Consider the following 26,072-nt stretch of genomic DNA (forward strand, 5'->3'; position numbering starts at 1 on the left):
GTGAAGAAATTTTTAACGATCTCGCAAAAAAACATGATGATCTAATAATAAAAGGTGTTGACGAAGGATAATTGTTATTAGGAAGTGGCCTTCATTACGATTTGCAAGTTTCTCTTTGTTTTTCAGGTTTTTCAGGTTTTGTTGACACTCTTTGTATTTTTAGAAATTCCTTTGTTTAGCTTTATTTTTTATTTTCTGGGATTTTTTCTTTTTGTATATTGTATCCGCCCAGACACGGCTTGTGTGCATTTTTGTCTATTATCTTGAATGAAAAATAATCCTTTTCCCAGAGTCTAACTACCTTTTCTAGTAAAGGCAGAAATGACACCCATAAATCCAATGCTTCCCATTCTAACATAACAACCTGTAATCATTGCACTAAACAATTTACATGCACAGTTGATATTTCTGGAGCTAGATGTCATAGCCCATACGAACTGAAAACACCGATATCGGAAGATTCTGAGTCGTTTCTTTAATGGTGGGTGACGGTGGTCCAACAATAAGCCAATTAAAATATACTTTTGGCTTCTCTTAGATATAGCCATTCTTTTAATAACGATAGCCCGTATTAAGCATAACTCATAAAAAAAATCAATTTATTAACCATAATCCAAATCATAACCCAAAATATATCTAGTGAGTTACTAAGGATTTATAGCTAGTTAGTGAGTCAAATTGAGATATTACCGATCCAAATTATGCGACCAAAATATTTTCCCCTCTTCTTCTTCCTCTATCCATAAACCCTAGAATTTCATATTTTGAATTTTTAAAAAGTCAGTCAACCCTATCATCTCCTAGGTTTAATGAGTACATCATGGGATGAACTAAATCGAAAAAAAGGATGTTTGCTAGAACAGATAGTTAACAAAAGGGAATATCCCTGTTTTCTACATTTAAGCGTTATCATTCAAAAAGACAAGTTTTTATCCCCGTATCTAGTTGTAGCCTCACATTTTCCATGAATATATTGAGTTAAGAAACTATGGGCCTTCATACACAAGTAAAGATGAACATACAAATTTGTGCAAACAAGATTAGAACACACAAATTTGAAACAGTATAAACGGAAGAAGCTCTTGTCCACAAATGTCGGCATTGGATGAGATCAGAGAGGTATCATGTTGCTGTGCTTGATTCTTTTCATTCATGGAGATAAAGATTTTAATTTCTAATATGATATCTGGCGCTACTTAAGGATATTGTGATTCGTGTCTTTGATGCTCATGGGAGGCAAACAAGAGAAGAAGTTATGGGATCGTTCAAGCCATACAGAACACTAAGTCACTGATTTACCAATGAATTACTAACCTAGTTTATGGGCTATGAATAATAATGAAAAAGGTCAAACTTAAGAACGATTTTTTGGGGACTACTCAAAAAGGTGGGGGACTACTATCAAGTTTTTGGGGTGGATATTGGTAGCATTTTTCAGTTACCCCTTATCTGATTTTTTTTAAATGCTTACTTTACCCTTGATGATAAACTTAGTTAGTGTGATGATTGGTTATGTTAGTGTAATGATTAATAACTGAATAGTGATTAGTGATTAGTGAGTTATATCAGTGAGATTGTTTTGTTATAACATTATTATTGAGCGATAAGAAGAAGAATAAGGAAATATGAAGAAGAAGATGGGTGAACCCAAAAAAATCTTTTTTTTTTTGAGTTTAGTAATTATGATTTGAGTGATTCATGTGATGATACCTCATCCTCATAATCAGAACCCTCTTCACCTCATAGTGTATTTGTCAATACTTCTAATGATCCGGAAATGAGTTATTTGTTAGAGGATGAAGCGTTTTTCCTCAAGCTTAACCTAACCAAATATATGATGGATTTTATAAGCCACAACCTGAAGATGAAGATATGGGTACTCAGGTATGCCTCATATTTAGTAGCTTGAATTGTGCAAAAATTTGGCCAAACTCAACATTTCTGGAAAAAATTCAGTTAGGTCAACCTAGTTCGGTTACCAAATTTAGCTTGCGAGGTAACCGAACCGTTCTTAATGTGTCGTTCGGTTACTGAATTTTGCACACGCGGGTAACGGAACTATTTTTATAGAGTTTACAGTGCATAGTTCGGTTTAGTCGATATGAATAATTTTGTTACCAAACTTTGTGTTCGGTAATGTCGCAGAATATATGTATACTGCGTTTCTAACCGAACTCATGAGTTCGGTTTAGTCGAGTTTTTCAGTTTCATGGGCGAACTTTAACTAGAAAATCTAAAGATTGAGTTCGGTAAGGCCCAAATTTATTTCTGGAAAATACATAACCGAACTTGTTATTCGGTTGGGTCGATAAAAAAATTTAGATTACCGAACTTTAAGTGTTAATTGTTTATGGTATCGACGTTGTGCAATTAATTGTAGGTTTCATGTGATCCAATTAAACCAATGGAAAACCAACCTTCCCCGGTTGGTATTTTGTACGATGACACATCCCATACTACATGAATGACTTGGTATTCACAACTCCGGAAGATGCAAAGAGTTTGGATAGACAACATGCACAAAAAGACATGTGCGTATTAGTATTGAATGGGAGAGAAAGCAAAACTCTCTTTGAAATGGTTTGTGAGAGAAGCGGTGATCCCAAGAAAAGCCACAAGAGGAAGGGTTATGTTTATAAAGGAAAGACAAATAGGAAGAACAAAACTTTCTCAAAGAAGATTAAATGCCCATTATATCTTGCATTTAATTTAAACAATGATTTGGTTGGATGGGTTCTCTACAAGGTTATGCAAGGTTGTCATAATCATCCTCGTCCGGAGCATCTTGAAGGACACTTCATGGCGGCGAAGCTAACTCCTAAAGAGATGGACAAGGTAGCTAAAATGAGGAAAATGAATATTTCACCGCTTCAAATGCTTCAAATTCTAAAGGAGGATAACAAGGATAACCACTCATCTTTGTCCACCATTAACAATGCAATTGCGACAATTAAAAGGAAGGAATGGAGAGATAGAAAAGTAATGCAACAATTGTTTCTTTTGGACCAAGGAAAATCTACGCGGTTCAAAAGGATGTGGATTCCCAAGGAGAGATAACACAACTCTTAATTGCGCATCCGACGAATGTCCAATTGGCTCAATGCTTTCATCAAGTTCTAATAATGGATTGCACTTATAAGACGAACAAGTACGAGATGCCATTGTTGAATATTGTTGGGCGTACTTCGACAAAGTCACCGTTTACCATGGCGTTTTGTTTCTTAAGAGATGATCAAGAACCTAGTTACATTTGGGCACTACAACAAGTTAAGGCAATCTTCCGAGGTGATGATATCCACGGGGTTATAGTGACGGATAATGATGTCGCATTGATGAATGCAATAGAGGAAGTGTTCCCACTAGCACATAATATGCTTTGTATGTTCCATATATGGTGTAATTTGATGAATAGGTGCAAGCCAATAATTTTTCCACCCAAGAAAATAGGATATGAAGAAACTAAGATGATACCGGAAAAAGAAAGAGTGGATGCAAAAGAGAAACTTGAAAAACATTACGATGAAAATTACGCTAAATGGGTTGCATTCAATGGTGAATGGGAAGCATTGTGTTGGTCCCTTACCGAGGAAGAGTATTATCTAAATCTTGAGGAGTTTATTGCCCATTGGGTACTCCCGATTACCCCGGTGTTGTATCGTATGTTCTTCGCCAATGGTTGGAACCATACAAAGAGAGGTTTGTTTATGCCTATACCAACCAATATAAACACTTGGGAAATCAAGCGACAAGTTTAGTAGAGTCGTTTCACCACCGGTTGAAGAAGAATCTCTTTGTATGTGTTGATAACTTCATGACCGTGTGGAATGCTATGAAAAATTACTTCAAGCACGACATTGGTAGAATCAAAAAGAAGTTCCAAAAAAGCCGTATATTCAAAATGAACGTAAAGTATGCTGACCACCCATCATTCAAGGGAATCCATTACAACGTATCTCGGCAATGTATGAAGTTGTAGATTATAGAAGTCGAGTTGATTGATAAGTGGGAAACCAAGGCGGATGAGGTGTGTGTATGTAACATGAAGAAGTCTATGGGACTCCCTTGTCGCCATATGATAATCAAATACGAGCATGGCGTAATCCCTTTAAGCGACATTGATCCATTTTGTAAGCACCTAGGTTTCATCCCTCCTCCAAAGGAAGAAGAAGCCGAAGAAGAGATTGGTGATAATGAATTGGGTAGAACCGTACTAGAGATGTATTGTCGCATGAACAAGATCCAAAAACAAATCTTTTGGGATGACATAAGGAAAATCATATATCCACAAGCGCAAAAGAATATCTATGAACCGGCAAAAGGCAAACCGAAAGGTAGACCAAGCAAAAAAGAAACTAAAAAGCAACTACGTGAATATGCAAAGATGTTACGTAAGAAGAAAAGTGAGCAAAACGCAAATACTAGAGATCCTTGTGGCCATGAATATACCGCGGCAATGTACTTGGAGAAACCAAGAAACGGGGTAGGAGTATTGAGGAGAAAGGCGAAACAGGTGAGCGAGATTTGAAGAAAAAGGGTCTGATGTGTCCATCGCAACCCAGCCAACCATCTTTCAGAGACGTGAAGCTTAAGTCTCCAATGTGCCCCATTCAACCATCTTCCCTAGACGTGAAGCTTGAGGCTCTAAATAGAGACTATTTGAATGAGATACTTCTATACATTAGAGAATACGTTATATCCACCGATGACGTTCCTTCGGATGGTAATTGTGGTTTTCATGTTGTCAATCAACAACTTGGGCCTTTCATCGAAGGTGCCAAGCGAAATAATGGGTGTGCAATCACTCATATAAGGCAAAGGTTGTTGTCCAAACTAAAGGAGAATCCGTCCTTTTACAAGACAATGTTGTGCGATGGGGAGGGTAGTATCAATGAGCAATTTGTTAGGTATCAACGTCATCTTCATGGGGGCCATCCGATAACAACAGATTATTGGATGAGCATGCCGATATACGGACACTTAATCGCCGAGGCATTCAATTGTGTGGTTCATTATTTCTCAAAAACATGCTAGTTTCACCTTCACCCCGAAAACAACCGTATGTGTCGAGCAACTCAAACGAAGGAGATGTGTCATGGCATTGATCAACAACAACCACATTATAGGTCCCCGGTTAAAACCTGATTGTCCATTCCCTCCAATATGTGGAACCTCTTATTGGCCTGCATTTAATCCGGATAGAATGTTGGATGATTGATTTTGCCTCTGAACGGTGGTTCAAGTTGTTTTTTAAGCAGCAATTTTTTTGGGAGAATCACTACATGTGGGAGTCCCGGACTCAATCCTGGAAGTCTGGGTGTTTGCTTGGTACGCATTGCTTATTAAGATTGATTAATCGACGATGAATTTTTTTCGAATCGACGATTAACGTCGATTTTACGAAGAAGAAGAGGAAGAGGAAGAAGAAGAAAAAGAAGAAGAAGAAGAAAATGAAAAAACAAAACAATCAGTTTCAAAACTGATTTTTTGTTTTAAATTAGGTTTAAGTAGGGTTTAATTAGTGGGTTGGATTAACGGGTATTGGATACTCACATTGGCACCATGATCCAAAAGAACTTTAACAGTATCGTGTAGGTCCAAACTAGAAGCATATTGCAACGGTTAGCCAAGTTCACTCGTAACATCCACATTAATACCTTTTGAAAATAACAAGGGTATGTCATCTTTATGTCCTGCAACACGAAAAAATAACCAGACCTCGTTTAGGCTACTCTAGAATGTACCTGAATAACACATTCGGAAGTTACCAGATCAGTTGGAACACAACCTACCTTTCATAGCGGCGTGATGCAAAGCAGTACAATTTAACTCGTCTGGAATTTTAGGATTAGCACCCATTTCAAGAAGATATTCCACAGCAGCCAAGCGCCCTTCTATGGATTCCCAGGATAAGGGAGTTACACTTGCAAAACACATCACCACAGAGTATATAAACATACATTCGCACTTGCCAATTTTTTAGGATATCAACTTTACCATCAATTAATACTACTTAGCCAACATCGCAGGATATGGTCATATACTCACTTAGCCAACATCTTACCGCTGAAGTATATTAACCCACTTAGCCATGTGGTAATCGTAGACCTAATACTTAATCTAAAACACCCATCTCATTTTCATCGCACAAATGTTAACATTCATCAGTTGGAACGATTTACTAAAATTTTCCCCACTTTTAAGCTTATCATCTTCAAACTCTATTGGTATAGAACTTTCATAATCAAGAAATTTGGTCACACCCTCATGTGGACTACTCGTACCAACAATTTACAATTACCCACTCAGGAATCAATGTCTTCGCCTAGTATCCAATTTCAAAAATCCCTCAAGAAAAAGAAACATTCATGAAGATTATCCAACCTAAAGTCGTAAATTTATACTAACCATTCTAAAAAACCCCGTAAACATGACAAACAAAGCAACCGAAGCACAACAATTTGAAAATCAACTACCCCTCCCCAGACCCAAAATCAGAAATAAACAAAATCAAGCATAAAATTGAAAAGCAAGAACACACGTTTACCGTCATCAGATTTAGTGTTCTTAACTGTTTCTGCTATTCCATCTCCAATTAAACGGTCTAGTGCTTCTGCACATTCTGATCCAAAAAAAAAAATCAACAAAAAGTTAACAGAAGACGAGAAAAAAAAAACAAGAAATCCTCCAAAATTGATTTATACTTTTGAATCGTTCGAGTTCACCGTGAGCAGCATCGAACATAGCGGCTGTAAACAATGAAGAAACAAACAGGTTTAATAATGAAGAGGTAATTTGAATGCAGAGAATAAACTATGAAACAAAATTCTAGGGTTTATGGATAGTACGGACTTGCAGCTGCAATAACTTCATCCATGGTGAGATATGAAGAAGTAGAAGAAAGACGGTTTTGTTTTCGTTTGGGAAAAAGAGGAGAGTAGAAGAAGAAGAAGAAGGGAGAAAAGAAAAGGCGCGCTACGGTTTTGACGGTTTAGCGAAGCGGAGCAGGTGGGGCGTCAGTCAGGCGATAAATATGGAGTTTTTTTTTTCCTTTCTTTTTTGCTTCATGATAAATATGAAGTAAATACATAACATGGACCATGGTAATAATTATGACAATTGAAATTGTTTTTGACCGACTAATGGCTAGTTTGGTATTGCTATGAATTTTAGAAAAGCGCTTTTTTGCTGTGGTATGGAAATAAATCGGCAAGACATTTGATAAACTATAATTGAAAAAGCACTGTGCAATTAACAAACTGTAAATTCTGTTTGGTAAACTGGTATTTAAAAGTGCTAATGATGTAGTTAATGACGAAAATAAACATATTTTAAAAATTAGTTTTAAATACAATTTTATTATAATAAATTATATTTCTAATTTTAATATATTTAATAAAATATAAGTAATATTTATTTTATCATTTTATTTACTTTTTTAATTATTTTTATTATATAATAAAGAATTTTATGGTTATGGTTTGCTTAGAAAATATTATTATTTTAATATTTATTAAAAAATTTATTACTTTAAAAGTTAGAAATACAATGTTAAATGTATGATATTTGAGGGTAAAACTTGTCTTTATAATAAATTAACAAGGTTAAAATAGAAAATCAATTAAATCGAATTATATGGATCCACGGTTTCTGCTTTTCCAGCTTTTAAAAGCTAGTGCTGAGTAGCTTTTAAAAGCAGGCCTAAGAGCATGTTTGTTTGCATATAACTCGCTAGATGAGCCTTCAAAAAAATAAAAAATAAACTCGCTAGATGGATATGAGTCGACCTCTGACTCATCACGTATCAGATCTCAAACCGTTATTTTGAGTCAGATCTGACTCGACCTCTGACTCAAACTTAATTTATGGTGCAAACAAACAAGTTATGGTTGCTCAATCGGAGCACCACCTTTCTCCTCCAAACTCTTGGATCACCAAATATTGCTGGTCTGTCACCACCTTCATAATTATGGGTGAATACACACTGGAATCAACATCAAACTCCAAAAACACATAACTACATCAGCAGTCAAATTTAAAGGACCATTCAAATTATCTGTCAAGGACTCGGGTGAACAGGAATCCAAAAATAGAAGAAGAAGAACCTTATTGAGTCAAAACTCTCAAATAGTGGTGATCATAACAAAAAGAAATAACTCGCACACAAGTGTTTTATCAAAGAGTACCATCTTGCCACATGCTTCAACACAATTTTGTTCTGGCAGTCTTGGATAAACTAAAAATTGGAAAGTGGTACTGCAACTAAGGTCTCTTCATTTGAACATAATGCGTGTGATTCTTAACCAACCTCAATCCAACTTAATGGCTGAAAATCAGATGTAAGTTAGAAATGCAGTGTATGCTCCCCCAACCCCAACAATCTTACCTACTGAACAAATCAAAATAGATCTCTTTTCCAGATAAGTGGACAGTAAATTGCAAGTTTACTAACATTTAGGAAAAACCATCACATTGATTCTACTTCACACAGTCAAGTCATTATTTGGATCCAAGTCCGTATGTATACACACGTTTTTTATTAGGAAAAATAATTCATAGTAAAAATATTACCTAAATGATGAATTGTTGGTACCCACTGCCTCAAACAGGGAAAGCTTTGTTCACTCCTTACGGTTAATCAGTGCATGCCCTTCTTTAGGCATTTACATTGAGCCATTGCATATGTGAACAAACACCTGCAACACATTTTTAAATACACAAGTAAAAACACAAAGGAAAAGAGACAACAAAGATCGAAGAGCGCGACCAATGAAAACAACACAGAGACATAACTGAGGTTAATCATCAAATTTACTAATCAGGCGATTAAGCTATCATCTCTGAGACACTTAAAAATATGAAATGATCGCATATACAACCCAAGGATCTAATGGTTGTAATGATGCCTGAAATGAAATGAAATGACAAAAGTAAAAAATAGAAGTGGGATTAAACAGATAATATGGTAAACCCAGCAACTCCATCTGATGTAGTAAAACCAATAGCTATATCCATGGTTTACCAAGATATTTAGTAAAACCAATAGCCATATCCATGGTTTACCAAGATATGACGTGTAGGTGATAACGCCCATTACAAATTCTAATACACCACTGCGCACCAATAGTCCTGAATTTGATTTATCTTGGAAACATTTCAACATCTTTAAAACATGATGCATTTTCAAGTTACCTAATACTGAACAACATAGATAATTCGGGAACTGAAGACAATGAAGTACCAAATGTGAAAACAGTCAAGTATCAGCAATCCCAAGAAGAGATACAAATACCAAACAACCAAAATACATTTGTATACAAATGTGTGCAGGAATCTATTTACCTTTATGGACGTCACTTTAGTTTGCAGTCTTCCTTCAATTTGATTTCTAGCCATGGGAAATTGGAGGTCAGAAACATCCTGGAAATCTTAAAGTTTGCGAAAAGAGACCTTCAACGCAAAAGAAAAATATTACTTCAAAACTTATTTCTTGATGTACTTATTTCTATAGAAACTTTAGGGAAGCTTTAGTATAAAAATGGCTTACAGAACAACCCTGCAGTTCCACGAGTTATGTGCTCCGTTGTGAGATCGAGCTTCAGCCACACTACCTCTACACAGAACAACCCTGCAGTTCCACAAGTTTGAGTCGGTATGTTATTAAACCATCTAATTAACAGTTAAAAGCCGAGTGAATGGCTTGTGAAAGAGCCGGGCTCACTTCTACAGATAACGAACCAACTACAATTAACAACTCATTCCTAGTAATAACTCGCTCCATTGGTGTTCTGATAAAAAAAAGATCATTCCACACCGTTAAGCACCTAAATTACTTTCACAAAACTATACATGCTACTCAAAGTCCATTAAGTACCTCATAGCAAACCATGAGGCAAACGAACAGTAGTGGACCTAACACTCCGTAACCGTGGCTTGTTTTATAGACTTCAGACTTGCAATCCTAAATACAATCCAACTATAGTTCCACGTTCACATCCATCATAACCAACACCCATTCATAACACTACTACTAAGCTAATGTCTGTTTGCATTATACAAAGAGAAAGAGTGAGAGAGTGACCTCAACAGTGAAGAACCATCTCAATTACCAAAGGCTTTTGACATCATAAGCAGGTCGATTATGCTCTTGCAGTAAACAAATTGGTTCATCTTATGAAGAAGGTCCGTACAAATTCCTTCGCATAAAAAAAATAAAATAAAAATACTAACCAATTCCACTAATTTCATTATGAAAATTTAAACTTCTAGAAAACCCAATACTTACTTTTGATTTAAACTCTTGTTAAACCAAAGATCTACACACAAAAAAAACAATCACATTTAATAAAATAGTATATAATCCATTAGAATCTAATCTACAGGATGTAAGCAAACTGGAAATTTCAATAAAAAGAACGAAAACAAAATTTAAACTCAACCCACCAATGATACCCATTTCAAAAGAACACTTCAAATCACCACCCAAACTCAAACAATGAAATTCTTTCTCCAGCATCACCTAAACTGAAACAACATCAACTTAGTAGGCCCAAGAGTATAAACAGGAATCCAAAGAGCAATAAAAGATAAAAATAAAGGATAAATTTATATGTTTGTAGAACAGAACACTATATGAACCCAAATCTAAAGCACTAAGCAAAAGAAAAAATCTATACCCATGTATGTTAACTTCTATATCTCCAATTCAGATGCCACCTACAAAACACAACCATCCACAATTCCATCAAATGATATATTTAAAATAAAATTAAAAAGAGGAACTTGCCATAAACTCTTCAAATCAACTGGAATCAACCAAAATCTAAACTGAAACATAATCAACTCACGATATCAGAATACTCTTAAAACCAAATTGAAGAAACAAAAAACAAATAAACTCACCTCAAAAGAAAAAAGACAACCAATTTAACGACCAAACTGAGACATCTTGTAATCCATCACCACCACCACACCATCATCACCAGGAATCACAATAGGAACCGGCTGAAGTAACCCGCAACCCTAATCAAGAAAAAGAACATTTAATCGAAACTATTACTAGGAAAATCAAGAGCTTTGAAAATTTACCCTAACCTTGATATTAAAAATTAAATTCCTGTAATTAAAGATGATAATGAAGAATGAGTCATAGATAATTACCCAAGTAATCTCGAGTAGGATTTTATAACTGAAAGCACAGACATTGAAATCGATTATTTGTTAGAGGGTATTGACTTCTACTCCACCTTCCAGATCTGGAGACATTGTAAAGAAAACGACGGAGGTCGATTGAGAGAAAATAATGGAAGAGGTAACAGAGGAATTCAATGAGCAGACTCGATGTCCATTGACTAACAGTTACAGAGAAAAAACCCATCGTCCATTATTTCCTCTGTGAAAGAGTTGAGCGGTGAGAGGGAGGGAGATGGAGATAAAAGAGATAAAGTTCTCTCGATTGAGAGGAAATTATGAAAGAGGTGAGAGAATAAAAAGATAAGCTACTCTGGGTTTTAATGCTCAGAGGAGATTTTTAATATAGCCATAGGTCAATAAGCAAACCCAATCTTGATAATATCTAACCATGGAAACATCGAGGCTCAGCAGTCTCGGCATCCGTAGTTGAAAAGGATTAGTACGGTAATAAAAATTTGTTATGCAACAACGACCGTTCATAGGGTAATTTTTCCATGTTTTTTTTTTAATCGGAGACAGTCTTGACCGGTACACGGTCAATTGACCGCTATTGAGGGTCGGGGATGTGGGTAGTTTAAATCCCATTTTCCATTAGTGATTTTACATTTATTGAAAATTATTAAATAGGAAGTAAAATAATACCAAAAGAAAATTGATCCAGTCAGGTACAAAATGGTACGTACGCGATTCAAATAGCTTCGAGTCAAACGTATGAGCTGAGGCAGATCTAGAGTGATACATCAGAAAAATGAAAAAACAAACGATCTAACATCCAACTCAGGCGAGTTGAATTCAGATCGCGATTCAAAAACAAACAAGATGTTAGTCTTTGAATCTGACTCGTTACATCTAATTCAAAAATGGAGTAGTAAATTTATCAAAGTTTTTAAATCGGGTTAGAGCAATAAGTATTGTTATTTGACTCAAATAGCTTGGAGTTATACGATGAACCGATTCAAGCCTCGAAATAAATATTTGAAGAATAAGAATGCAAAAAGAAAAAAAAAACAGACATCTGACTTGGATAACCAGTTCAAAATCTCATGAATACGACTTAGATCGCTGGTCAGATCCAATCAAAAATAGCTCACTATAAAATTTAGAATCAAAATAGATAAAGTAAATTTAATACATAAAGTAAATCATGATAAATACGACAAGATTCTCAAGTTATTTATTTCTTTAATGACTCAATTTAGTCATCTGAATCCGATTCATTACATCTAATCAACAATTATTAAGTACTTTTGCAGTAGACAATAGAGAAAGATAAAGATGCACAAAGAGAAAAATATTTCATTAATTAGCTTTAGTGTGTTACGTAGGTAGTCTTTTATATACAATAGGAATAGAACCCTAGCTACTATATTGGGATGCACATTCGTGGGCTAAATCCCTACAACGCTCCCCCTTGTGCGGTCCAATAGAACTTCATATGCAGTACTTCACATACAGTTCTTCGAATGTAGGTCTTCAAATGTAGTTCTCTCCTTGATGACTATTGTGTCTAAGACAATTGCTCCATTAAAACTTTGAAAAGGAAAAACCCAGCGGGGCAAAACCTTGGTACAGCTCTTCACATGTAGTACTTCACATGTTGCCTCGTATTTTACATGTAGTTCATTACATGTAATATGATCTTCAAAGATCGTCGAGTCTAAGTTAGTTTTCTCATTAAAACTTCGTCAGGCTAACCCAGAGGGACAATACCTGAACTAAAGAAAAAGATTACTACATTAAGTAAACTTAGAGCATAGTTGGATGCGTATACGTTGCCTCATTAGAACCTTGACAAGGAAAACCCAATGGGATGAAACCTTGACAAAGGGAAAAGAGTACAATGTGACAGATGCAAGTAAAAGTGATTTGTTGCAGATAATCACTTTGCTCCGTTGAAGTTGACTAGTTTCTTCACAACTCTTAAGGAAGAAAAACCTCGTGGGAAAGACAACAGTCGTAGATGGAAAATCACATTCCCGGTGTTTGTTGTTGTCTCATTAAAAACCTTGCCGAGTAACAAAACCCTATGGGAAAAAGTAACCTCATTGAAGGAAAACAGTTCAACACACCATTAGATGTTCCCCCTGATGTCAGAAAATTTTCACTAGTCTAATGCAGTCAAAAGGAGTTTATCACACTGTATTTTGGTGACTTGAATGTTTATAAGACCCTGTTGTTGATTCTGGAAGTTACGTTGCTTAACAGACTATCGCATTTCATTTCATTGATTCAGATATTTTCAGTAATATCGACGTGATCTTTATGTCTTCAACGTTCAACATACTTGATGTTTTTAGTATTGTCTCGCTAAAAACCTTGTCGAGTAACAAAATCCTTTGGGAAAAATACTCTCGATTGAAGAGAAAAAGAGTTCAACAAAACTTCAATTTCGAAGTAAAATATGTCAACATCATATCCTTGGATCCTCCCCTGATGTCTGCATCTTCCCCTGATTACTTTCAGAGTTGTTCCAGGTTGTTCCTTTAGTCATGTACTTTTTAAAACTGAATATCGGTAATGACTTAGAAAATAGTCTACCGTATCTCCCCATGATTACTTTCGTTGGAGAAGAGATTATTGTTCCTTTATAATCAACAACTTTTGGATTGCACTTTCGTTAGCATTCCTTTTAATGTCTTTGCATGGACAAAACACATTTACGTCAATGGTGACTTTTAAGTACATGATAACATTCACTATACCATTCCAATGACGTTGTGTTGGTACTGAGCTTTTTCTATATAATAAGTTCCCCGAGGATGCAAAATTTTATCAAGTACATTTTTATACTAAGTGCAACAATTCGTCTATTGTACTTAGATATGGGAATTTCATCTCCCAACACATCTTCGTCATCTTCCTTTATAAGAAATGGTCACTTACTTACATTTGAACCTTGACTAATCATGGGAGTGCTATCAGGATCCATGTCTTTGTTAAATTTCCTGACAACTTTAGACTTATGAAAACTGGTTGAATAATATACCACCAGATCAGTATTCGGTCGAGCGTCCAAGATTTTTCATCTCAAATTCGGATTTCAAATAGCTTTAAGGTCTCATATTACATCAAGAGTACCCATCATGTCTGTACCATCGATATAGATAGCTATATTTCCAAATCAGGAACTTTCTTGTGAGTACGCAAGTACAAATAACTTACTTGTCTACCCCCTCCGAATAAAATAGTAACATAGACGGGTATGCCACATCCGCCTGATTGCTTCAATCTATAAGTGAACGTACTATCCAACTGTTAATGCACTTTGTGGTTTAGAGTCACTTGATTTGGGAAACAAAAGGCTATCAAGTACTTTTGTAAATAACATTTATCTCTTGATTCTTTCAGAGATACGTACTAACCACATACTGTAAATACCCTCATGATCGTCAACGCTATTAGACTAGTCAAAAAATGTCTTAGCCGCTAATTACTCGATTAATTTAACACGAACGTTAATTAATAGGAATTAATCTAACAACGACATAGTTATGAAACTAGTATCATCGAATAGGTATCGAAAAGTTATGCGAAATGGACTACTCGAACATGTCATTCGGACACCGGACAAAGAAGATATCATCAGATTATTATGAAGTGTAAAATCATCATTTCCGGAAAAACGCTTTTGATGCAACATAGACACGTTGTGGCTTTCCATTATCAGATTCTTGGGTGCATTTAACGACCTCGTCGGCCTTATCACCAAAACGGATCGAAGAAATACCATTCTCTTCTTTTATTTCTCTCTCTTTCCTCTTCTTATTTCTTTTTTCTTCTCTGTTCTTCTCCTGTGGCGATTCTGAGACGAGTCTGAGAGATAAAATCATTATTTTGAGATCCAGAGGAATAAATCAAGTAGTAACTGACGGTGTGCGGTGATATGAAGTTTTGGTTAAGGTTGGTTAGAAGCTTTTGAAGATCTGTAGAGAAATATTTAGAGGTAGGGTTTGTAAGAAGAAACTCATACGAAGATTAGATATTGAATTTGAGGTTCCACGAGACTGATTAAAGATGGGATTTTGATTGATTGAAGATTTGAATGGAAGTATTAAGTCTGAATCAGAGAAGAAGAGTAATTGAGAAATTAGGGTTTCTTAAATGGAATTATAATTCGAATTAGATGATGAAATTGATGTGTAATCGAAGCTATAGAGTTGTTCTGAAGATGAATCGAAGAATTAGGGTTTCTCGTGTTCTTCACCAAATTAAGAGTTAGGGTTTCAAGTTGAATTACAGAGAATAATGATGTTGAAATTGAAATTCTATAAGGATGATAAAAGTGGGTTTGATGTGAATAGAGTATTGATTGAGATCGAGTTGTACTAACAGTGAAGATCGTTGAGTGTTGACTAAACTAAATTGAGAGTGTGTTGTTGGATTAGAGGTGGCTGAATTGAAATGGTGAAGCACAGGGAGAATGTATTTAGTAAACCAGATTGAGGTAATTGTCTTAGTAAAGTTTCTCAGCTTCTTAGATTAAGTGTATGTGTTTGGTAATTGAGCTATAATATGTAGTTAGATTTATGTTGAGCAAAAGGAAATTGATGTTATTGTTGAGTTACAGAGATTTATATGGAATTTTATGATCTGAACGAGAAATTGGTGTTAGTGAGATGATTTGTTGGATGCAGTTGTGATAAACAAGATGGTTGGGGTTATTTTATGATGTCTATTATTTGTGTCTGAGATTGGTGAAAATGAAATTCAGGAAATGTATGAGGTTTTAGTGGTAGTGCTGGAGATTGAGTTATTATGCTGGCAATGGAGGTTTTCTGTTGAGTTACACGGAATAGATGTTGGGAACAGTGGTTGCTTGAATTCAGTGGAAGTTGAAGTTGGTTATCATAAAGAATAAGAGTTCAATTGTTTGCTGGCAGTAGTGGTGTAATGGATTGCAGAGTTGTAGAGATAGGAATGAATAGAGTTGTCCTTTTTCAGTGTATTTGAGTTGCAGAACTGGAGTTACTAGTAGTAATGATACTATGATCGAATCAGTTGTGTGTGTTTGATGTTGAGTGTTGTTGCAGCTATGAAGATTGTGAATATGAAGTTGTTATAGCCGAGTTCGATAGTAGTGCTTGTTGAGGTTATGCGAATGAGTTGGAGAATGTTGTTTGTTTTGTGAAAGAAGTAAAAATGTTGATTGTTAGTGTGGCAACTTAGCAGGGTTGTAGCTATAATGATTTGGAAATAGTAAAAATAGAATTATAGTTAGTGATTCAGTTAAAGCTTGCGACTGCAGCTACATTTCAGGTAAACTGAACTTGTAATCTTTTATGAATTCTTAAGTTTGATAGAAATGAATGTTTTTGAAGTAGATTTGACATGAAGTCTGTAATTTGAGTTTATGCTTAATAGTTATTCCAGTCAGTCTAGATGACTTACCTGACTCAGTATCTAACTAAGTTGAATCAGTTAGACTCACCGAGTTCACTGTCTAGACCCGAATTGACTCAGTTGACCAATTTATGTTTGACTTATTTGACCTCTGACCCTGGACTTTCACCTGACGTTTACTGTTAGTTGACTCCATTGACCGTTAGTTGACCCAGTTGGGTCAGCACTTGTGTAATGGGCTGAGTCTAGTGGACTTGGGTTTAGTATCTTGTATTCTTAGTTTGACGTTTCGGACTCTTATAGTCTAAATTAGTTTTTGTCATCTTCTACAAAGTTATAGATATTCATAAGACTTAACTATGGACTATAAAATCAATGTAATTGGATTAGTTAAACCTTTAGATATGCAAGAGATGTATAATGAACAAGTGTGGAACCATAAATGGGCTTAGATCAATTAGATAGCACTACGGGAAAAATATACATCTACAACTGGAGATTTACAACACTTCGCTATACATCGTAGAAAGTCCTATGTTTTACAACTGGTTTCAAAGGAAGAGTTGTCGTATATCATCACTACCAACTCTTAGGAATAAGGGGTTGCGCTAAGAAAACAAACGACAACTCCTTTAGCAAAACTGTTGTGACGACATTTAGGTATAACAACTTTGTTTCATAAGTGTAGTGACTTAGCCTATCACAATTCTCACAAGTGTTGTTGAAGAACACAAAAATATGATAATGAAAAATACGTTAGAGGGGAGATTCGAACATGAACCTAATGCATGGATGTCTACCTCATCAACCATCCTTACAGTTCACAAGTTTAGTTTTTTTTTTTTTAATAGAAACGTATAACAACACTTATAAGTGTTGTTGAAGTTAAAATATATAATGTGGGAAAAAATGAGGTTTGGGGGATTCGACGGCCAGGTTTCGATCTTGGATCCGGGTACGCATACAATATGCAGAAATATGATTTTTTTAATGTTTCGTAGAATATTTCGAAGGAATCTTACCTGTAAATGGAATATTCTGATGGAATCTTATCTGTAGATTGGTGAATTCATCGTTCCTATAAAGTTTTCGACTTATAATAGTCCACTCGCGACCAACTATCGAGCTCAGAGCCTGGTTCAATGTCTAATTTGTAGTGTGTTTAAGGTTTTGGAGAATATTCCGATGAAATCTTACTTGTAGATGGGTGGATTCATCGTTCTTACGCAGTTTCCGACTTATTGTAGTCTACTCGCGGCCAGATTTTGAGATCGTAGCCAGGTTCAATGTCGAAGTTAACAAATTTGTGGTGTGTTTAAGGTTTCGGAGAATATTCCGATGGAATCTTAGCTGTAGATGAATGAATTCATCGTTCTTAGGAAGTTCAAACCGACATTGAGCTTCAAATTTATCGATTCGATGATGTATCATGCTAAGTTTGAAGTCAGAACTCTCCCAGAGCTTCATGATTCATAGTTTCTATGTCGTTATACCATATTTGAAGTTCGAATCGACTCTGAGATTCATATTTATCGATTTCGATGATGTATCATGCCAAGTTTGAAGTTAGAACCCTCCTGAAGCTTCATGATTCATATTTTATTTGTCGTTATACCGAATTTGAAGTTCGAATCGACATTGAGATTCATATTTATCGATTTCGATGATGTATCATGCTAAGTTTGAAGTCAGAACCCTCCCAGAGCTTCTTGGTTCATATTTTCTATGTCGTTATACCATATTTGAAGTTCGAATCGACTTTGAGCTTCATATTTATCGATTTCGATGATATATCATGCTACGTTTGAAGTCAGAACTATCCCAGAGCTTCATGATTCATAGTTTCTATGTCGTTATACCATATTTTAAGTTTAAATCGACTCTGAGATTTATATTTATTATCGATTTCGATGATGTATCATGCCAAGTTTGAAGTCAGAACCCTCTTGGAGCTTCATGATTCATACTTTATTTGTCGTTATACCTAATTTCGAATCGACATTGAGATTCATATTTATCAATTTCGATGATGTATTATGCTAAGCTTGAAGTCAGAACCCTCCTGGAGCTTCCCGATTCATAGTTTGTATGCCATTATGCCACATTTGAAGTTCGAGTCGACACTGAGCTTTATATTTATCAATTTCGATGATGTATCTTGCTAACCCTAGTTAAAATAAACCGAAAGCAAAAAAATAAAGCACAAAAGCACAAATCGAAATCACAAAAAAAGAACAAAAAAACACACAAAGAGCTTCATATTTATCGATTTCAATGGTGTATCCTGAGAACCCGAGTCTTCCGGTGTGAACTAAAGCTACTTCATGACATGTATGGATAGTCGAAATTACTTCACGACATATGTGACTAGTCGAAATTCAATCCGGAAGCACATAGAGAAAGCACAAAGAAATACACAAAGAAAACACACTTTCCTTGATCTGTATGACAGTCTCAAATCAAATCTCCACCGTCCAAAGATATCCCTAATCCGTATGACCATATTTAAATCAAATCTTGGCCGTTTAAAGATAGGTATATAGAAGATCAAAAGAAAATTTCTCACAGTTTCTTCATTTTCCTCTCTTATCTTCGTCGCTAACCTTATCTTCCGCCTCCCTTGCAAAAGAAAACCCTAACTCACCACAGAATTTATTTCTCGATCACTCTCTTATGTAAAAAAACTTACGGAAGTTGTAGATCGGTTCTTTCAAATTGCAATGGCTTCTTTGAAACTCATTTTCTCTTCTTATTCTCTCTTTTTCTTTCTTCTTTTTCGTTCTTCTTCTCTGCTCTTCTTCAGTTGAAAATCGAGAGGTGAAATTGAGGTATGGCTTGAGGAAATTTAAATCGTGAGGATGTATAAAAGAAGAAGGAGTTGGTGTTTCTGCTAATTATGAAGAAGAAGATTGAGTCCTGTTATGAATCGAGAACTAGGGTTTTCTTAGTGAATCGTTAATTGAGTTAGAAATGGAGAAATTAAAGATGGGTTTTGTTCATATTGAAGATTCGAACACGAATTTCTGAAGATTTGTCACCATGGGTGCCTTAACTATCAATAGTTGTAAGCGTCGTAATGATAATATTAACTTAAATTATGCGGTAAATTATTTTCAATCTCCAAGTTCTGTTATTGATTTTTTTGTTTTTTTAGTTTCTCAGGAACCCTAGTTCCCAATTTTGTTTTGTAACTCTTAGTTCCTTCTAATTTTGTTTTGAATGGTCTTCCTTTTTAGCCATTTGAGGTCTAATTGCGGTCTATTTTAGATTTATTCTGTCTTCTAAGCTCTCTATTTTGAATCTGACTTGATTCTTATTTCCTTTACATCAGGACGGAGGAAGGCTTAAAGTCTAATTTTCGGAAGGACTCTCTGAGGATTGCAGCTTAGATGTACAACCTGTAATTAAGTACAGACAAAATGGCGTTATCTTTTAACACATGGAAGTAGAGAGAACTCAATCACTCATTCAGGTATATACTGACAATAAAAAGTAGCTTCAATTTACAAATCTGTTGTATTTCTGATGTGTTGGTATGATTTTAATGTTGGAGGGGTGTTTTGGGTGTGAGAAGGTATTGACTGTTTGATCTGGGTTGATACAGAACACCACCAAGCTGGTTGGAGATTTCTTCTCCTGAGGTTGCTGTTGGAATCCACAAAGACAATATTGATCCTGTTCTAAAACATATCATCTTATGTCACGGCGTTGGTTTGCCCATGCTTCTCCTACTCTTTTCAATGCAAGGACACCAAGGCCTCAAGTATGTTATGTTTTTTCTTTGTTTGTTATTTTGATATTAGGATTAATTTTCTGACTAATTGAGGTTTTGTTGGAATTTGTAGTTGAGTAGAGGCTTCCATGTGTGCATGATAGAGGACAATATTGAAGGAATATACGACACTTTGAAGGAGTGTGCTGTTATTAGTAAATCTGCTGGAGGAATTGGAGTTTCTGTACACAACATCGATGCCACTAGTCTTGTAAGTGGTTTTGTCTTTTGATTTAGGGTTTTTGTTGCTGTTCATGATAAATTGGTTGTTTTATTGTGTAAATTTAAATTTGTTGTTGTCATGATTTGCGGAGTGTAAATTGCTCGTGTCAGTTTATTTCCCTTGACGACATAGATCTCAGTCCTGAACTGAAAAGTAGTAGTATTGGTGGAGAGTTGGAAATTCAATGGTTTGTGGGAAAAACATATAGGGCTTCAAACTTAATCTTATCGAGCTTGAACCTTGTGAGAGAGAAAAGTTTGTTGGATTTGTGGAGAGAATATGAATTAACGATGTGAAATTTCTTCTACTTGCAGAGCTTTGAAGGATCTTTCTCTGGATGGAACACTGGCTCCTGAAATTTGTAATCTTTTGTACACGAAGTTGATGTAAGAATCTGTGAGCACTAGCCTAGTTTCTTTAGTTATATTAACCCACTTGTGCAAGGATGTTAACTGAGCTTTTCCCACTGCGCAACAACTCATTCTCTAGAACCAATCCCTATATCAATTAAAGAATTAGGACCCGGGTTCAACAATTTCGATGGACCTATTCCATCCAACCTTAGCGATAAATTGTCCCTTGTCATCCTTTGAGTATAAGATATTGGATCTGATGTTTTATTATGCTCTTCTTGCTTTGACAAGCTAGATGTGATCCGCGTTAACTGCTTACAGAGTGCTGATTCTCAACAACTTATTAATTTCCTCTATGAGTGCTGATTCTGTATATGCTTTTTTGCTTCCCGGGCTACGCAAATCAGATAGTGTCACTGGGTAGGAGAAAGTTCAGCACAGATTTTCAGACTGCTAAAGGCGTTGATGTTCTTTGGATTATAGTGACGGTTAGCATCCTCTTTATGTTTGTGAATCTTAAAGTTGGTGACATCTTTGCGAGCAAAGAGCACAACAGGTGATCCAAATGGTACCCCTTTTCTTCTCTTATTGACATGAGAAACAAACCACACAGATAGATAAAGTTATAGTTAATGATTTTCTGATACCAAATTGTGTAAGAAACCTATATGGCCTTTTTATTTGTTGTTGTGAAATTTTAACTGCTGTTTTACTAGAAATTCAATCGTGGTATATGATACAGCATTGATTGATGAATGGAGAATACACAAGAAGCAAGTTATGGCTTCATGACCTTGCTGGAAGTGAGAGATTAGCCAAGCCAGACGTTTAAGGAGATCCTCTGAAAGAAACTCAAATTATTAACAGATCCTTATCTGCACTGGGAGGTGTGATAGCAGCGCTGGCGACCAAAATCCCACATATTCCTTTCAGGTCATCTTTTATGAGGATATCTGATGAAGATACAAATTTAATATTGTTAATTTTGCTTGTTTGATATGATTATAATTTTCTACTTAATGCCAAACTAACATTCTGATTTTTGAATATTCCCAATTTGTGCAGGAATTCAAAGCTCACTCACTTGCTCCAAGATTCTCTAGGTATTTTTCATTCTTCCCTAATTAATTTTGAAGTTATTGAAACTGGACTGAGGATTGAGTTTCTCTATTGCTTATATTGCATATGCCATAATAATTACCACTCCAACTAATCACATCAGCAATAACATCCCATGGAAAATTTTCGTCCATCCTTTGACTTTATAAGATCCCATGGAAATTTTGTCATTAGAACAAAAACAAATCAACAATCGCTGCTACGAAATGAAAAGCCAATTTTCTTAACCATTAGGACCATAATGTAGCTTACAATTCCAAAGTGGAAGTCCGTGGCAGCCCGCTCTATCAATATGTAGTTTTTCCATTTTTGTTATTACTTCATCTTGTTTCAGGTTCAAGCTGTTGCATGGAATTCACATCTGCCTAATTATTTTCTTAGTGTGTTTACTTGACTCTTGCTATGTGAGCATTCCCACATAGCAGAAAACTGTAAATACAGTTGCAACAACCTAGTATCACTGATCTGAAAGCCTAACAAATGAAAATATGTGGGAACCTAGGATGTCTTTGATGAAAAACTTAATGCTTGCAGAAACTTCAGTCTGATTTTTCAGTCTCTCATATGTGGTTCAAACTTTGAATTGTAGGGTGACAATTGCTTTTCAATAAAGCAACAACTTGTAACATACAGAAGCAGCTGTAAACTGGAGAATGTGGACCAAGTTGAAGAAAATCTCTTGCCATGAGTCTCGAGTCCAACCAACCATCTTCAGCATCAGTTTTCAATAGCTGGTTGTATATGAATGAATAGTTACTCTTTTGTACTTTAATCATCACCTAGTTTTTCCATCTATGGAATAAATTTGCGCACGTACGATTTATATGATATTTTTAGTCATGTTCAAAGAATCTATCATTTTATTTTCTTTCGTTGCGCAACACACTTTCATACAAGGTGATTTGAAGTTAGCTAGGTAATGCAATTGGAGTGGTAGGTTAACTTGAATGAATGTAAAAAATGTGCTACACTGGCATGTTAATGTGAATGTGAAATACTTTCGGCAATTCATGCAATTCGGTTTCAGCTATAATTTTTTTTTTCAAAATAGTTTTATGCACACAACTTCTAATAAGAGTTGTATTCCATATTTCAACTACACATACCAAAGGTTGTGAAAAATGTCTTTACGACATAACCAGGTGCTGTCCAAGATAGTTCGACAATTCATACAAGTGTTGTGCAAATATTATTCATAATACTGGTAATTGTTGTTGTATATGTTTCTACGATATACTACTTATGTTGTCCACGATTGTTCTACAATACAAGCAAGAGTTGTGTTAGGTTATCAAAAAAAATCGAAAGAGAATCACAACATTGAAAAACTATTGCCGAACCATGAATCACATCACCCTTGACAACACTTGTCATCCATTGTAGAAAAACTTGGACTTTCTACAATACCCCCGTTCCACAATGCATGGAATGGAGTTGTCGTAGGGGTACTGCAACTCTTATCTTGTGTCGTCAATGATGTTTTTTCCCGTAGTGTAGACTTGTATGATTCTTGTATGAGCCATTTTGGCTAGCTTATTAGACTTCTTGTGTGATTAACAGTTAGTCTATTAACAACGATCGATTCAAAGGATGAACCAGTGCACTACAAGAAAATGAGTATTTTGCCGCATCACTTTGCCACACACCTATTAACAATGCCGCAATATGTGGGTTTTAGCCTCAGTGGATGATGAGTGAGGCATGAAGGGTGACATCTTGCCACAACCAAGGGTAGGTGAGATAAAAAGTCATGTTTTTGCTACATATATTTCGGTGGTGTAGCAATATATCATGTTCTCTCCACATCTCCCTTGCAACATATAAAAAGATTGAATATTTAACTGTCTTTCTTTATTAAAATTTTATTTTTATAAAAGGATTACGACTAAAACTCCAAGGCCCACCACTAATTTTTCCAAAAAGGATTCGTAGACAATCATTTTCCAAGAAGAATTCGTGAAAAACAAAAATTTCCCCCACTAATTCCGCATCTAAAACTTTTTTTTTTGAAGGGATCCTAAAACAACCGCTAGGTTTCCCCTTAAAACTGACCATCTCATAAAGAAAAAATGGAGGGTTTTCATCCAAAACAAGTGGTGTTCTCTCGTCTCGTGATTATCAGAATCCTAAGGGTTTCATTTTTTCCCTCAACACCAGATCTCTCGTTCCATACAAAACTATTATTTTCACCACTCTCATCGCATCTAGATTAACAATCAAACCCTAACTTCTTTCTAACCGATGATCTTTTCTTCATCAAATTTCAACATTTTTGTTCTTTTCTTCATCATTCTCGTTACAATCTCGAGCATCAACTTCATCAGGTATAATGTATTGAATCTTTTCTTTTTCTTTGTTTTTGTTATGATTTCAATTTCTGAATTTGGGGATTTTGTTTAAGGGTTGGAGCAATGTTTAGGGATTTTGATTATGGGTTTTTCAAATATTTTTTTGTAACTGATTTAGTGATTCAATGTTAGTTTAATCTTTTATGGGTTTTATTCATCTGTTAATTGATGTGTTATGTGTTATGTGTTCGATTTTTTGGGGCGACGGAAGTAATACTAGTGAAGACAGGATTTGATTTGTGCAGTCTTTAATTATAAGTTTACATTTTCTTCTTTTTACAGGTTTGGAAGATCTAGGTGAATATATGATTTAAATTTTTCGTGGTTGTAGTAATGAAGGTTCAAACTCTCGGATTTGTGAAGGATAATTTTTTAGACTTAATAAAAAAATAAATATATACAAAAAATATTAAAAATATGGGCAAGAGTACTGGGACTAAGGATTTAGCCGTTTTTCACAACACTAGGTTCAATTGTTTATTCTCAACAATTATCGCTCAATAGATAAATAAAACACCGACTCTTGTTTTGCCAAAGTAGATCCTCAAAACATTGATTGTATCCCCTAAGCATAGATTATCTAACCAAAGCATAACTTGTCTAATTGAATCACAACAAATTAATTCGAATCATAAATCAATTTTAAATCAATGCAAAAGTCATAAAAAGAATAAACTAAATTACCCAAGTGTGAAATAAGGCTTCCTCCATCGCCCCAGTGTTGGGGTTTAGCTCCTCATATTAATCATGATCTCAAAATACATGTATAAATCTCAAAAGTTGATTAAAAGGGAGTAAAACAATTGAACAAAAAAATTACAACAGAAATAACTGTTGCAAAGGTGCTGTTCAGATGTTACAAGAAGAACGATACATGTAAAGTGTTGTTGTCGCGTTTTAAGACCCACAGCCGTTGTAACTACGACTGCTAATAAACGACTGCTTCTGCGAGTCCGTTCTTCGTGTTCTTCGTGTTCATCAGCAGCAGCAGCGGCAGAAACCGAGTTTGGGAAAACTCGAATTTCTTCTTCTCTGGCTCTTCTCATCCCCCCAGACTCTCGACAATCTCTATACTAAACCCAAGGGGTCCTTTTATACCCAACAGGCGCGTTTAATCTCGCCATAACTCGAGATAATATTCATTATTGCCGCTGTCCAAAAATAGGGAATAATTGCCAAAAATAGAAGATTCTTACGTACTCTTGCTTCCTGCACACTCCCAATTGCCTTCTCCACGCCTCAGCACTCGTCCAATTCTAGTAGAACTCCTCCATGCACGCTATAACTCCAGTTTTGCTTGCTTACAGTGCGTGTTGCTCTGTTTTGAGATCGTGAATTAAAACGAGCTTTCCAGCCAAAGTAGATCAAATTCGATGCCCAAAATGTCTTCCCTATGTCATATCACATCTTAATGCCAATTTTCAGCGATTGAATCGCATTCCAACCTCTTCATTTTCTCGATCAAACATCATGCAGAACTGTTCTTCGTTTCCCGCCAATTTTCAGTTTTCAAATTGTTGAAGAAGGTGCCCCTTATCCTGGACTGGGGTGCGAATAGCAGATGCCTTGGGGTGACCTGGGGGTGTCCCTTAGTAATTATGTTACCCCTTATCCAAACTTGGGAGTCCGAATAACACTTTTCCTCCGGGTGACAAAATCAACTTTTCGAGCCGAATTTTCCAAAAATGTTCATTTCCTAAAAATACATAAAAACAAAATATTAGTAC

The 26,072-nt window shown here is 35.5% G+C and overlaps 3 long non-coding RNA genes across 6 annotated transcripts; 2 read left to right on the plus strand and 1 right to left on the minus strand.

Moving 5' to 3' along the window:
* Window positions 1-5,528: 5,528 nt before the first annotated feature.
* LOC113326646 lies at window positions 5,529-11,459 on the minus strand. 4 transcript variants are annotated; one of them, XR_003348444.1, is made up of 12 exons: window positions 11,158-11,459; window positions 10,900-11,019; window positions 10,674-10,713; window positions 10,441-10,516; window positions 10,283-10,313; window positions 10,079-10,193; window positions 9,545-9,625; window positions 9,340-9,447; window positions 8,569-8,693; window positions 6,702-6,746; window positions 5,790-6,619; window positions 5,529-5,690 (listed from the first exon to the last, which is right to left on the minus strand). It is a non-coding gene; the product is annotated as an uncharacterized LOC113326646 (long non-coding RNA). The 4 variants fall into 4 exon arrangements; XR_003348441.1 differs by having other exon boundaries at window positions 10,441-10,521; XR_003348442.1 differs by lacking the exons at window positions 5,529-5,690; window positions 5,790-6,619; window positions 6,702-6,746 and adding an exon at window positions 7,645-7,998 and having other exon boundaries at window positions 10,441-10,521.
* An 8,448-nt stretch (window positions 11,460-19,907) lies between these two features.
* Window positions 19,908-20,905, plus strand: LOC113326668. The gene is made up of 4 exons (XR_003348465.1): window positions 19,908-20,002; window positions 20,135-20,293; window positions 20,376-20,513; window positions 20,840-20,905. It is a non-coding gene; the product is annotated as an uncharacterized LOC113326668 (long non-coding RNA).
* An 814-nt stretch (window positions 20,906-21,719) lies between these two features.
* LOC113326718 lies at window positions 21,720-22,634 on the plus strand. Its single transcript, XR_003348498.1, has 3 exons — window positions 21,720-21,811; window positions 21,944-21,981; window positions 22,587-22,634. It is a non-coding gene; the product is annotated as an uncharacterized LOC113326718 (long non-coding RNA).
* The last annotated feature ends 3,438 nt before the right edge of the window (window positions 22,635-26,072 follow it).

Source organism: Papaver somniferum, unplaced genomic scaffold, assembly GCF_003573695.1.
Source record: "Papaver somniferum cultivar HN1 unplaced genomic scaffold, ASM357369v1 unplaced-scaffold_10, whole genome shotgun sequence".
Classification (NCBI taxonomy): domain Eukaryota; kingdom Viridiplantae; phylum Streptophyta; class Magnoliopsida; order Ranunculales; family Papaveraceae; genus Papaver; species Papaver somniferum.